General features: G+C 30.9%; 1 protein-coding gene across 4 annotated transcripts in view; it reads right to left on the bottom strand.

Annotated features, from left to right (window-relative positions):
• The window catches only part of Cth (Cystathionine gamma-lyase), a 226,397-nt gene that overhangs the window by 155,695 nt on the left and 55,622 nt on the right, over positions 1–15,080 (bottom strand). The window contains exon 1 of one of the 4 annotated variants that reach the window (XM_089595786.1): positions 8,010–8,141. The exons of the other annotated variants lie outside the window; for them this stretch is intronic. The gene's annotated coding sequence lies outside the window, so the exon portion shown is untranslated. Of the gene's footprint in view, positions 1–8,009; positions 8,142–15,080 lie in introns of those variants that run through there. 4 annotated transcript variants of the gene reach the window in all.

Below are 15,080 nucleotides of genomic sequence, written 5' to 3'. Positions count from 1 at the left end.
TAGCAGAGATTTGCAATAAGGATAGAGATTTCTGGGAATATTTAGAAGATGTGGGTTTGAACCTGGCAGAAACCTGGATGGAGGAAAAAGGATGAAATAATTTTGAAAAAAATTGTCTAAGGAATTTCGTGTGGCAGGAAGTGCACGCGGTGAGACATAACAAAAAAGGTAGGGTAAAAGGGGGTCTTATTATCGTTTTGAAAAATCGTTTTTTTAATGAAAGTTGTAAGTTAACTGAAGTCTTGGAGGTATAATTGGATCTGAACTATAAGGATGGAAGGATCAAGGGAAAGGAATACATATTATTTTAATATGTAACAGAGAAGATCTTATAACGACTGTAGGAATTCTAGAAAATTTGGATATGGTAAATGAAGACAGACTATTAATCAGCAGGGATTTTAATATAAAAATAGGTAATGTGACTGGTAGTAGCTTAGAAAAAATGGAAAATTAGGGTGAAGCAAGGTGTGGTAAAGACGTAGTGCTAAATAATAAAGGTGAAGCACCTATAGGTTTGATAAATAACAAAAGTTGGTTTTTGCTTAATGGTTCGATAGAGGGGGATTATAAGAGGAAATTTACACTCATAGCTTCTAAGGAAAAATCAGTAATCGATTGTGTGTTATCTTATGAGAAAATGTTTGAGCTTATTCAGAGATTTAAAGTAGGTAATAGGATACAGTAGGACCATACGCCGTTGGAAGTATTATTAGGGAATGGGAGGAGGGATTTAAATAAAACTACTAACGACTAAAAACAAGACGTGAGCTAAAAAGTGGTGTATACGTGGACGTTGGAGAAGCATTAAATTATTTAAGGTTGGTACAAAAGAAAGCTTAGTTTATTGTATAGGAGGGACGAGAAAAGCCTGGGAAGCACTAAATAAACACGAGCTAAATGCCATGGTTAAAGAAGAGATAAAAATGAAGATAAAGAGAATATGTTTTAAAGGTAGGTGAGACAGAGATTGTAAAAACAGAGAAAGAAAGGCAAAACAGATGTTGTTGAGGTGGCAGAAGGGATGGGGGACAAGATAGAGTATAACGTAAGTAAATTATATATTAAGATTTAAAGAAAATATATGTTGTGTCTTTTTAATTTACCTAAAACTTAAAAATATTTGGTATTGTTAACCGGCATTAAAACGAAATGCTTTTAAAGTGCTTTATGAACTTCGTAAGTGAGAGTTTGTTATCTTTTGTCATGAAGGTTTAAATACGTGCGCGAACGCCTAATATAAGGGTTCGAGGCCGTTTGGTTCGATAACTTTCAAGTTCATCATTTTTCATTAATTCATTTAAAAAATACATCTTTTCTAATTATAGTTTTCCTTTATTTTCGATTAATAATTGTTTTTATGAAAAAAAAAAAAAAAAAAAAAAAAAAAATTAACAACGCTCTGATTTGCGTGGCAACGAGTCGTTTTTTTGAGTTCATAGTTAGTTTCTTGACGACCGTGAAACTAAAAGGTACAATTATTTTTACTTTATTCTTCATAGTTTTACGTATTTGAAAATAAAGTACGAGTTTTCAATGTAATTCTTTTACTTTAATTTCCATTTTTTTATGTTTCTACTCAGGTAGAAGAGCTGAGGAACATTAAGCATGAGAGTGATGTGTGAAAGTATCTTAATCAATACAGAAAAAGGAAAGAGAATGTAAACAATCATATAAAGCCAAACAAGTGGGTAGATCATTTTAGAGAACTATTGGGAGGTAAAAGTACGAAATATGTCGGTACATGGGAAGAAGAGCGAGATGATAGGGAAGAAAGAGAAAGTTTAAGTTAGGTCAAAGTCAAAGCAACAATGAAGAAATTGAAAAGAAAAAGGCAGCAGGGTATGACGAAGAAAGTTAAGAACAGTTACTAAAAGAGTGTGTAATTGAAAACGAAAATAAATAATGTGGAGAATTAAAGGGTGTTTTTGATGAGGACGAAATGTAAAAAGATTTTCACTCATGTAAGATCACAAAAATATGAAGTAAGATTAATGATAAAAAAGGTATAAACATTATACTTAGCATTTAATATGTACAATTACGATGTTGTCAGTAAACAAAGTGATATTTTTGTCTATGTATAGGATAACACAGATACAAAACAGTATTCTTCTAAGCTGATGTACTTAAATTCTCATGAATTTCGTAATGCATATTGTTAATTGTAATTTGTAATTGGTACTTGCAAATCTCTTATTTTTGTAATCAGAATATTTTTACAATAATCACTGTAATGAGACCGTTTTCTCGATCCAACTGGTTAAAAACTAATTAATATATGTACTACTATTACTTTTACTATTGTTGTAAGTATTTACAACCTATCCATCGCTTTAGTGGTGTTCTTTATGATGATAAATAACTTTTTGTAGCTACGACAAGACTTCTTAATTTCACCTTTGCTTCAATCTTAGAAAAGTGGCACTTTAAAAGATATTTTACCAGTTAAGTATCCTTACCGTAGTATTTACGATATTGAACCTAAATTTGATGTTTGGAGGTTTAACATTACATTTTTTATCGTCTGTGGTGTATTTATTTCATTAAAATTAAGAAAAAATAGATATCAGTTTAAAATAAAAACAAAAATTAAGACACCAAAACCAGGAAAGTGTAAGACTGCCTATGTTTTACGAAAAAAATTGCCTAAAAATGTCTCTAGAGAGAGTCCATACATGTATCATTTGAGCTAATGTGGTAAAGTGAAATGGGTTTGGCAGCCACTTCAAGAGAGATAGAGATATAACCGCTCAAGTAGACACCCTTGAAACATTTTTTTGGGGTTTCAAAAAACGAAATTTTCTACTATCTTATTATAATCATTAAATTTCTTAAATGTTAATTAAATTTTAGAAACCATATGCAGAGATAACTTTGCCATTTGTTACTAAATGTTATATACTGAGAAGCCAAAAAGATAACGGTGTTAGACTTAGTAAATGCAATTTATGGTGCTTGGAACCAAGCTGTTACTTACTGCTCATTATTATACTCATAGCTTTATTGTTTCATAGTGTGTGTACTTCTGATGTCACGTACGCGAAAAAGTACACAAAACAGCAAATATTTACGTGAATTCAATCAAAACTCCCGTCAGTATTCATAAAGGAGCGTTTATTATTTAACAACGTGACTGAGCGGGTGAAGCTTGTGATGGAGCCATTTCTATGGTATTTTATTTTTTGTAAACGATTCTTTTTTTACCTGTTTACCGTTTCACATACGCGATATGGGACGCATACACGAACTCAGAGGATTTTATAAAAATATGTTACACAATTTTTTTTTTTTTTTCAACATGAACTTAACAACAGAGGGGACTCCGATTAGAAATTTAGTGTTGCTATAATAAGGACCTAACTAAGCTATCATAATAACCTAGTTTTGTTCTCATTATGAGCAAGAAGAGAAAACTAAAGATTGGGTGATATGTTTATGTAAAAGACTTGGAGTCCTTGTACTTATTAAATAAATAAATATAAGTAGATGCTAAAAAAACAAATCATTTTCAGAAGAAAAATGCCTCCAGAACCTGAAGTAAATCTAGAATTTTTACAACAACTGCAATCAATATTTAGAAAATCTAAATTTAGAGGCAAAAAAAAAACAGGTATAGAGTGATATTAAAAAATCTCTCAGTTTAAAAATGTCATCTGAGTTCCTGTTCTTGTATGTATACAACAATCATCACGGTTGTAGAACATACGTAGAGAATTTTTTTGTAATAGAAAAAAAGGTTAAGAAAAACAAAGAAGAATCTAGTTATTTTTCTGATGCAGAAAAAGTAAATGACTTATTTGGCTTATAGATCTTGAATTTTAAAATCTAAATACCAAGAGATTCTGGAATATTGAGAAAAACTAGAGAAGAGGCATTTGACAAGTTTATAGCACATTCTGAATTCAAAGGAAAGTATATTAATAACAAAGATCTTATCAGTCATCGTAGTATACGTAAACTTAGTTTAAGACCATTTTATGTATTATACTGGACCGATAAACATATGTGCATTTGGAATAACTTACAGGATAAGTTCTTGCCATTGTCTTTTGATGCTACTGGTGGACTTGATGTTGCTTATCTATTGAGAGCAGTATATCAGTGGAAGTGTTGGCAAACAGTACTCTTAGACATTGAATATTTTTATGTAAGAGTTATTGAATTTTTAACAACTATTAAGGATATCAATCAATTTAAAAGCACAATTTCTTCAGCTGCCATCTTAGCCGCTATTGCTACTTTTGAAGAAGGAAGTGAATGTATGAAAAGCAAACGGTTTTTTAATGAAACATTTAAAACATATATATATCACCTAAATTAGATAGTATTAGAGTCCAAAGATAATAATAAAATAAAATAGATGAGGATAAAAATAATGTAAAAAATGAATTAACAATATTTATAAGCAGTTTGTTCACTGTTGTTGCAACTGATATAGAAGAAACTAGTAAATTTCTTGAAAATGCAAGCATCTATTATTGTCGTAACTTGATTGTGAATTTCAAACATCTTTGATTTTCGTTTCTTTCGTGGATTTGTGCGATAGAGAATAACTTCAAATCCATTAACTATAAAGCATCGTCTTCCAGGTCAGAAGCTTATTTAAAGAAAAAAAGAAAAAAAAAAATTTTCTGATCCGATAGCATAGCCAAAATTTAGGCTGTGGGACATCAAAGAGATAAAATCAGCCGTTCAGTTAGGTATTACAAATATTTTTTAAAAGTTTGACTCATTATGTAAAATTACATGGTATTTTATTATAAAAACTTATTTATAAGAAATTGAACATTTACACCACGAATTGAATTGTTCAAAGAATAAAACAGTAACAGCCTGTTATGAAAGAAAAATCATGTATTTTACAAACCCCAGAATAAGTTGCTGGTATAAGTATATGAGGTGTCCATCATATTTTCTATTTCATACGATAATCACACGTAATGAATATTATTTTACAAAAATAAGTCTTGATCCCTATTTGTTTGATGAAAGTACAAAAACTTTTGTTCGTAAAGCTTGAGAAATTTGAGATTGTCTTGATTAGCACATGAGTTGTAATAAACAAGATCATCTTTGCCTAAGGTAAAAGCACCAGTACGTGAACACTTCCTAAAATTGCACCAGTAGATTGAACAGCTTGAATAAACTATTTTCAATTTAAGTGGATAAAAAAAAAATTTTTCTGATATCCTTTGATCGTTCTTTAGATAAAACAAAATTTATATTTCAGTAAGTCTTTATACTCAACGAGAAAAAAATTTTTTATTCTTGCAACTTGTATGAGGTGGCTTGTGAGACTGTTCAGGTACTAGTACCATTAGGTTTTACCTATGCCCAGTACTCGAACACATAAAAACGATTGAAATCACTGTTAATCAATAATAATAGTATGTCAAGCCAGTCATTATGGTTTTCATAATATATTACCAATGAAATTAGAAAGAAATTTTTTGATTTGGTTATTTGCAATACATAATGAAAATAGAAATCAGTAGAAGGCAGCTAACATAACCTCTCTCCCATTTAATTAACATGGGATGTTCAAGTACTCGGTCAAAAATACGTATCGGTATCAATACCTGAACACGCTGTTCATCTACTGGGTCATTAGTATAAAAACTTTAAAATTAATTTATTAATTGTATACATGACCTAGAAAAACTTTTTTGTTTTTTTTTAAAGGAAAAAATGTAAACTTACTGGTGCAACGACTGTTTTGTTGTTATGCAAATCAGAAATTCAATAAAAATGAGAAAACAAAGACTTTATGGAAAAAGTGTTCACATAATGATACCTTAGTAATCAAAAGAATCATCGCAACACATTCCCTTTAGTTTTACATGCTCATCGCACCGAATGCCTTAAAATGAGCACTCTTGCGTGTACTTGTGGCTTTAGCAGACATAACGAGGATATTGAATCATCTTGATACTAAAATTCATTTACCAATTAATCTTTAGAGCATTTATTATGCTTGTGTTATTATGTTTGTTGACTATTTGAATAAAACGTATGACAAATATGATTATTGCAATTGAAAGCTTAACGCTGAGATTATTACAATTAATGTATCATATTATCTTAGATCAATTTATTTTTCAAGAGTAAACAACTGACTTTAATGAAAAAAATACAAAGAAATAAATAAATGAATAAATAAAGTACTAAACGATTCACTAAAGTTTATTGTAAGAATTTAATACACACAGCAACATCTCTAAAAAAAGTATCTCGTCAAGAGTAAACTATCACTTATCTGCCACACTTACTCCAGTATAAGCAAACAAGTATCTATCAATAAGTCTTTTCCAAATGACACTGGATGCTAAAATAAAAATAATAAAGGATTTTTTATGTTTACTGAAATTTAAAATGGCAAAAATGATAATCATCTCTTAAGTAAAATGGCAGGCCCCACACCTCATCTATATCTGTGTTCATGAAGAAATCTTGAATAACTATATTTAGCTTTACTGTAGTCAAATACTATGATTATTTAAAAGTCTTCACTGACAAAAATCAAGATACATTTGACCGAAATAATCATTTAACCTGCTGTACGTGAAAATATTACAATTTGAAAATGTTCAACATAAGCAAAAATTCAATGGCAAACGATCGATACCAATTTTGATGGTATCGACACACTACAAAGGGTGAGAAAGATACTTTTCATGTCTCTAACACGACAGCATCAAATTTACATTTTTTTGTTATTCGATTCATCCGACAGTTTTTTACAAAATAGTTGCAAACTTTACCAACGATTTCACAGTTTTGGATATTTTTTTCAAGTCAAAATTAGCAAGATATTCGTAGAGCTTAGAATTCGTAATTTTTAAGAGGGCAACCAAGGAAGTGCTGAAGGTGGTAGAAGGAATAATGAGTGAAATAACTCTCCAAACTACTTTATAGAGTATAATATATATTAGGTAATTATGGTGGAGCTTACAACGATTCTTCACAATTGCCCATATATGGCACCCTTTACAGTCCCTCTACATTCTCTTAACAATATGAAAAAAAGTTTGCTTGTTTTCTTGCTTATTCGAGGAGTTTCAGTTTTTGGTTGAGACCTTTTACGGCCTATTGACAGTTCCTGCACAGCTCCCCCATGGTTGCTCTACTTAATTTTTATTGCCGTCCCTTACAGCCTTATACAAGGATAGTTCACCATGTAAGTAAGGTCGTACACTATTTTTTACTATAAGATTTATACCGTGTCAACTTTTTATAAATAGTTATAACCATATAATATCTATCATTCTTATTTTATTCATGAGGTAGATAAATTAACTTTATAGTTTTAAATAATGGTGAAAGACTTTTTTTTAAATAAATAAAGAGCTTATTAACTATATAGATTGTTGTGTAAATTAGTAATTACACTTTACTCTTCTGTAAAGTTTTTAGTACGTTAACTTTTAAGAAACTATAATTATATAAATATGAAAAAATTTATGAAAAACGTGTTTTGTGTGATATACGTTAATACTTAATGTAATGCAAAAAATTTTCACATCTTTATAAAATAATAATAAACGTGGTAGTCATGGCCAGTAGTCCTACAAACCACAATAATGTTCAACTTCTTTCTACTTTAATTGTAATACAGCCATAAAAATTATTTTTTTGGTATCAAAACTCTATTTTCCATTTTATTTTTCTGGTTACTATTTCTATTATAATATTAAACTTAGATAATTTTGTAATTTTAATCGTGTACCGTTTCGCAAACCATCGCATATGGTTAAGTTTTTCTTTAACATAACTATTGATCCAAGTTTTAAATTCAGTTGATAGGATTGGAGACTTTCTCGAATACTATTTAAAAATATAATTAGAAAATTCATATAAACAATTTTTTCAGATTTATCAACACCTCTTTAAGTTGCATCATCTACGCTACAGTAAGTGGATATATTTCAGGTCAGTTAATTCTAAATTTTGTTATTTGGAAAAAAGTGTATTCATTATGAGTATGACTTAATAAATCAAATACTTACTATGCGTAACAGACACTTTTGAACATGTATTATTGTGGTTTTTCAATAACTGAGAATTTCTAATGCTTCAATTTTTCGGATTCCAACTTTAAAAATACACTCTCTGTATTGTCTAAGCCAAAGGTAAAGAAAAGGTTTCGTGGCTGGTCATTCCTTTTAAAAGTAACAATCATTTAATGCCACTCCAAGCTATTGATAAGATTTCATTTTATTTAATTAATTAAGTAATATATCAATGTTTTGTGTAAAAACGTTTTTCATGATCGTTCAAGACCATTAATAAAATTCTATAAGTTTGCTTACATACAATTTTATTAATATTTTTTTGATTACCATTTAATTGAAAATACATTGAATTGAGATGTTTTGACAAAAGGCAACTTCTTTAGGGGTATCATTTAGGTTTAAGTTAATTTTGTTCGGAATCTGTGAATTAAACAAAAAGTATGATTCATCATCCGATTTTGCTTTATTTTAAGTTACATGATAATGACTATCAAAACTATTATTTTTTCTAGTAAAATATGGGTAACTATTTTTTTTCAACAATGTTACATTAGTAAAAGGCCTAGAAAGATTTTTGACACAATTATTATTACGTTCATCTGTAAGTAATCTCTATATTCATCTGTATGTAAAGTATGTGGTATAGAAATCAAAGCAAAGAAGCATTATATGCATCATATACAAGAATAAATTAGTGACAAATTATTTAAATGTCATTTATGCCCAAAAATGTTGAAGAGACACATATTTATGTCGTCACATATATATATATATATATATATATATATATATATATATATATATATATATATACAATAAAGGAAATATAAAATATGTTCAGAATATTGAAGTAAATTTTTGCAAAATGATTCATTAAGAAAAAAAATGAAGGTAATGTGCATGAAAAGTGAGTATATCAAAGAACAATTATTATGTTAAGGTTTTAACAGAATGCCTTTTCATAAAACTTATTAATAAAGTAATTAATATCTGTTTACACTAAGAAACACAATCAAGAGAAAAAGTAAATTTTAAGGTACACTATAAATAACTGTTAAAACCTTAAAAATATTTTCGCAATACTTAAGTAAACAATAATTGGAAAAGTTTTGTATTCCAAAATAAAGTGGAATGATATGGAATACTGTTGTAATACAATTTCTGTATTGTGTAGTTTATAATAATCATAGTACAAAAAATATAATAATATCAAGTAAAATAGCCAAAAACTGAGGAGAAAACTTTATAAAATGGTTCCAAACTTACAATCTATCGAGACGTCTTCGGAAAGTGCAAGGTCAATTGATTTAGACGTCAATTCTGACCATTTTAAATATAAATTTTAGTTTTCATGATCTTATAGATTATATGTAGGGAATAACAAAGCTAAATTGTAAATAAAATAAAATATACATATCTCAGGCTACTGATCGTGGAAGTGTGTATTCCCGTGTCTTTATATATGCATGCAGTGATAAATAGATGACCAATATTTATGCGCATATGTATACATGGATGCTGTATGGTTGTAGCGAGCCACACACGACTCCCCGCAAGGTAAAAGGGAGGGAAAAATTTATAGGCTGGTCTCAAAAAAGAAGAAAGAACGCCAACATATAGGCACTCAAATTTTGTACCTATACTCTTCAGCGACAAAAGAGGTATAGAAAGAAGATAAAACGGGTATTTGTACCTATATACATAAGGAGGGAGTAAGGGATCGGTGTTAGTGTATTTGGCGAGCGCGTCGTCTCACCTCTCCTTTTTCGCTATGGTGCTCCGATCTTATCTTCCCCAGAAAGGACAGTAAGACCAGCCTAAGCTTTTGAGTGGTGAACTTCTCTCAAACGAAGGTCAAGCGTTCGGGCATAACCTAAGTATTTGTACTTATAAAATCAGCATTCGTGCTATATTCATTATTCAATTGTTTCATACGTCGCGGAACATCGCATGGTATCAGTCTCGTTGTATGTATCAAACATTTATTGTTATTTCTTAAATTTGTATTGACATGAGATCTCCCAAAAAAGATTGCAGAACATGTAGATTAATTTATGCGTCAAGTGAAATAAGGGCACTAGCTAAAGCTCTGTGTTTCTTCACAATAAATTTAATTATTTTCTGTTTCCTTTTATTCTTAAGAATATTGTTATTGTATGCATTAATATCCCAATCACAACGTAGGGTAAGAACATCAAAGGACAATTAGACAGAGGCCATCTTTTACGGATAGTCGCTTTTTCAACTAAACATACAGAAAGATTAGGTGCTTCTCTGTCATTCTGACTTCTTTATATATTGTGATCTTTTAAATTCATAGTATACGCCTTTAGACTCTTTTCTCTTTTCTTGTCTTTTTTTTACCCTTGTATCAAATACAAGATAACAATGATAACAACAAAAGGTACATGTGTATACAAATTATAGAATAACAACTCAAGGTATGCGTGACTTTCGGGATAAGTATGGCTTATGTTATTATATTTGTGTGCTTTCAATTAATATGAAGGTTGTTATTTAAATTTTTTTTCCCAATTTTTTGTTCACCAATTTTTCTTTATTCATGTGTTGATGAAATATAAGTGTTACTTTTTTTTTATTAATGTGACTTTTGCGATAATTGAGATTTATGTTATTTAAATAATAGTGTTCTTTTATTTTGTTAGAAAAAAAGTGATTTCATGCTGCGGAATCATATCCAATAAAAGTTCTTATTCACCGCCCTTTTTCTCCCTTTGTTCTATATTTACTGTTTTCAATCATTTTTCTTGCCGATTTTATGTGTATATACTTACATACATATATATATTGTGACACGTTAGCCGAGGATTGCAACTAACGTGTGTTGTTTCTACGGGGTTTTTTTAGTACTCACACATATGCTATGTAATGCAACTTTAAGTTAACTTTAACTGACAAAGGATCAGGTTAACACTAGTATCAAGCAATACTGATTGCAGCAACAGGTATAGTGTAGCACAGCAATGACAATTGAATAGCCTTTTACTTTCTGACGAAGCGCACCTCAATTAAATACAGAGGCACCACTCTATTGCAGCTGCAATCCGCGTTACTCGAGATGAGTCACGACAACAAGACACACTTGAGTATACACTGTTTATTTATTGATGTAAGTAATATCCACTCAAAGTACACTTATTACGTGGCACACCACAAAGATGACGATTCTTGCGTCGTGGCTTGATGTTGCCGCTACGTGGTATCTCTTGGTGTCGTTCACCTAATAATTCATGGTAGGGGATTTGGGCTGACTCTACGTGGCATTAGAAAAAGGTAATTAAGGACGACTACTTTCACGCACGCTTCACACAGCACCAACATTCTATAATGCAAATACCAGGATATTACTCCAGTGACGTACTTGATGATGCTCCCGGCATCGAGGGCACCGGGAAACCTGGGTGACCACGTAAGGGCTAGCTCGTGTCTGTGTAAGGCACTGAGGCTTCGGCTTCGTGACATCGCAGTAACTCAGCAGGCAAGAGTCTGTTAAGGCCGCGCCGTGATGCTCCGGTGCCAGCCTCGCAACGAGCTCAAGTGTCTGTCTTTGTCTCGCCACGCAGGCGCACCGTATACTATGCGGGCCAGCACATACTATCAGCCAACACAGCACTACAGATTGGCCATCATTACTACATTTTTGCTTCCGGGATACCAATACACCGATAGCTGCCATTCACAGATACATTCCCTTAACATTGCACACATACATTCTCAAGGTACGGGTATAGGACGAACGGAAAGAGAGTCAGACCGAGCTCTATAGTTACTCTTACTGCTATGGCGTCTGGGCCTAATACCGGGATTTCATACTCTTCAGCAAGCCACATGCAGGAGAGACAGAGAGCTACCTACGAGATTCTCGCCACTTATTGCCAGTAATAAGGGCTCTGTGAGGTGATTAGATGTATTTTCAACTCATGACGCGACGTCACAATACATATTTTTTTTTTTAATGTGTTGTTAACATGGAATGGTTTATTAGTAGTTTGTTTTACCGTGATTTTTGTGATGAATGTGATTTACGTAATTGAACTGAAAGTTTTTTTTTCGTGAGAATAAACTAGTATATAACCTAGTAACAATGCACACATTAAAAGTAAAAATTTATTAATACGTTAATATGTACAAGTAATTTTTCTTTAATTTTTGATATATTTTTTATCAATGCTACTAAATTAATTTTGAAATAATTAACAGAGAATTGTAGTCATTATGGAAATAATTTTGAATGAAACGTCAATTATCAGTGAGAGAAATCGTTTGTTTCAATGGTTTGCCTATTTCATGAATAATGATCGAGAAAACCAGTGAGACATTCGACTTAAATTAGTAAGTAATGTAGCAGAAAATTATTATTGATGATTGGAAACTTTTTATGATCGGAAATTAAGCATACAGTTTTTTTATTAATAACATGCAAACGTATTAATATTATATGATATCCAATAGTGTTTTTGGAGAAAAAAATTAAGTAACGTCTTTTATTCAAATTAACAATATTTATTTTGGAGAAACTTACAAAAGACATTAAATAAAAGAATACAGAAGTTAATGAAATAGAAACAAATTAAGTTTACGCTTGTCTAAAAGTATTAACAAAGAACCTTATAATGAAATTGGATGTACAAAATAAATTCTTCAAAAAAGGTTTCAATCACAGCAAAAATAATTACGAACGAAACAAGAATAACGTCGATTACAGATGAAAACCAAAAAATTAAATACAACTTAATTAAATAGAAAAAAAAATTAAGAAACTGCATGACATTGAAACTGACAAGGATTTTTTAAAAAAGAAGGATTCTTATAAGCTCAGAAAATAATGTAGTAAGACATTAGTATTGTTTTTAACCCTTAATTATAAGAGGTAAATCTTATAGTTTTCATGTAAATAACATATAAACATATAAAAATCATAAGATAACTAATGGAAATTTTGGAGGAAAAGTCACAAATATGTCGCTTATACATATTGCCAATATTTATCCCAAAGAAAAACTCATAAAGTATATAAAATAGAAACAACTTAAGGTTACTTTCATCAGGAAGTATTAATAAAAGACATAAGTATGTGATTAGAGTGGAAATCAGCTTTTTATGCAGATTTTAGAAAAAATTATAACAAAAATTATTATGAACGAAACAGGAATAAAATTAATTGTAGACAACAAATCAAAAATTTAAATATAACTTAAATAGGTAAGAAAATACATTTAAATAAAGAACAAAATTTGAATCAACAAAGATTAAAAATACCTTGGCAAATAGAGATCGTAAAAAAAAAAACTACAGAAAGATTAGAGAAAAATTGGACGAAAGATACCGCAGAAAGTATGAGCAGCAAAAGATGGTACAAAAAGAGGAAGGAAGATGTTGTGAAAAATATGGGTAGCGAAAGGTTGGAAAAAAAGAGAAATAAGTACGTTGTGGAAAGTAAAGGTAGCAAATAATTGAAAAAGAAGGAAAGATATCGTAAAAAGTATGGTTCGTCAAAGATTATAGAAGAAGAGAAAGGAAGATATCATGGAAAGCATGGAAAGCAAAAGGTTGGAAATGAAGTGGAGAAAGATACTGTTGAATATGTGACAAAAATTATATTAATGATACAAAAAATGATTCAAAAAACTCTTAAAGTAAACTTTGAATTACAATGTTGTATTTTGATTAATATTATATAAATTGTATTTGTTTTAATTATCCTGCTCTTTTCTGTAAGATAGAGTCAATAAAAAAAGAAAAATTGTCGTCATATCGGAAAAATTAAACTGCCACCCTTGACAGTATAGTACGCACTTAGTGAGCAAAGTTGATAATGTCTTAGACTTCACTTAAATAAACGGTCAACGTGAAATCTTACGCATTTTTTTCAACTTTCAAGCGTGGTGCGTATCCAATTTTTTACCAATGCTGTGCCAGAAGAAAGAATTTTTGTGACCAGAAGTGGTCAACTGTTTGTTATTGTGTATTTTGAAAAAAAATTCTTTCTTAGTCTTGTCTTACTGACTGCGCTCCCTCCCCCCTCCCCGCCTTCATACAGTCGAGTGAGTTCCGGCGCTTATTCTTGTTATCTCATGAATTTCAACCATGTGTCGTGGCCAACGGCAATTCTATTACGTGTATGAAGGGCTGCAGTCACCAGTCTGCTTAAGGTTGTACTATCAGCGTGGTCTGAACTGCTGCCAAATCTAATGATTATTCTGGACTCTATGGCTTTCTTGTAATTATTTTGTAACACTAATAGTAGGGTTCTGATAGAAAAGGCACTGATATATAAGAAATAGAAGTCGTATTTCTACAATTATGAACCCTGACATGAGATATAGAGGCCATCAAAAATTTGTAACTTCTTTTTGCGTTTGTTGAGTTTCGACAAGCCTGCAGGCCTTCTTAATAATTTTCCCTAAGGGTGTCCCATCAGCTAGTGGGTTAATTCTAAAGTGTCCATTTCTATTAATTAGCTTAAGTTTGCATACAATAAGAGTATGTTAGCACTGTCTGGGATTCCTTTATCTTTTAGCGTTCTATCTAATTGTTTCTAGATCTCATTGATGTTCATAAAAGCCATTCCAAAGTAAAAAGTATTTGGCCTCTCCTCTACGTTTGATGGAGCAGCAATGTGTATGTTCATGTTGTAAGCAGCTCAGCTTGTATTTAGCCGTAGAATGCCTGTGATTTTTAGTGAAATTATTCAATGGTTCAGGCACTAGCACTCTTTAAACAATGGCGCTTCTTGTACTGCTGTAAGAGTTCAAAGGCTTAGTGCATGGAATCAAGCGCAGTACGTGTCTCGCATTTCAACGATTTTAATTGATCATTTTTTCCAGTCGCTTATGCTGTGATGTAATGCAAGCCTTGCTTCGCACAAATATCGTTGCCTTATCTTTCTTATTGGTATCGTATGTTCGTAGATAAATAACTCACGCAATTTCTTACAGCTAAAAACTTTCAGAGCTGTTATTGACATTATTGACATGTATATGTCAGTTTGCTTATTTAGGGCCACATATTCATACTATGGTCATGTACAAGCATGAGTATTTG

The sequence above is a fragment of the Copidosoma floridanum genome, unplaced genomic scaffold (assembly GCF_036245765.1).
Source record: "Copidosoma floridanum isolate Cflo_tuat_1 unplaced genomic scaffold, Cflo_Japanese_pri ptg000004l, whole genome shotgun sequence".
Classification (NCBI taxonomy): domain Eukaryota; kingdom Metazoa; phylum Arthropoda; class Insecta; order Hymenoptera; family Encyrtidae; genus Copidosoma; species Copidosoma floridanum.
The sequence above is the reverse complement of the archived record's forward strand: the minus strand, read 5'-3'. Positions and strand labels throughout refer to the sequence as shown.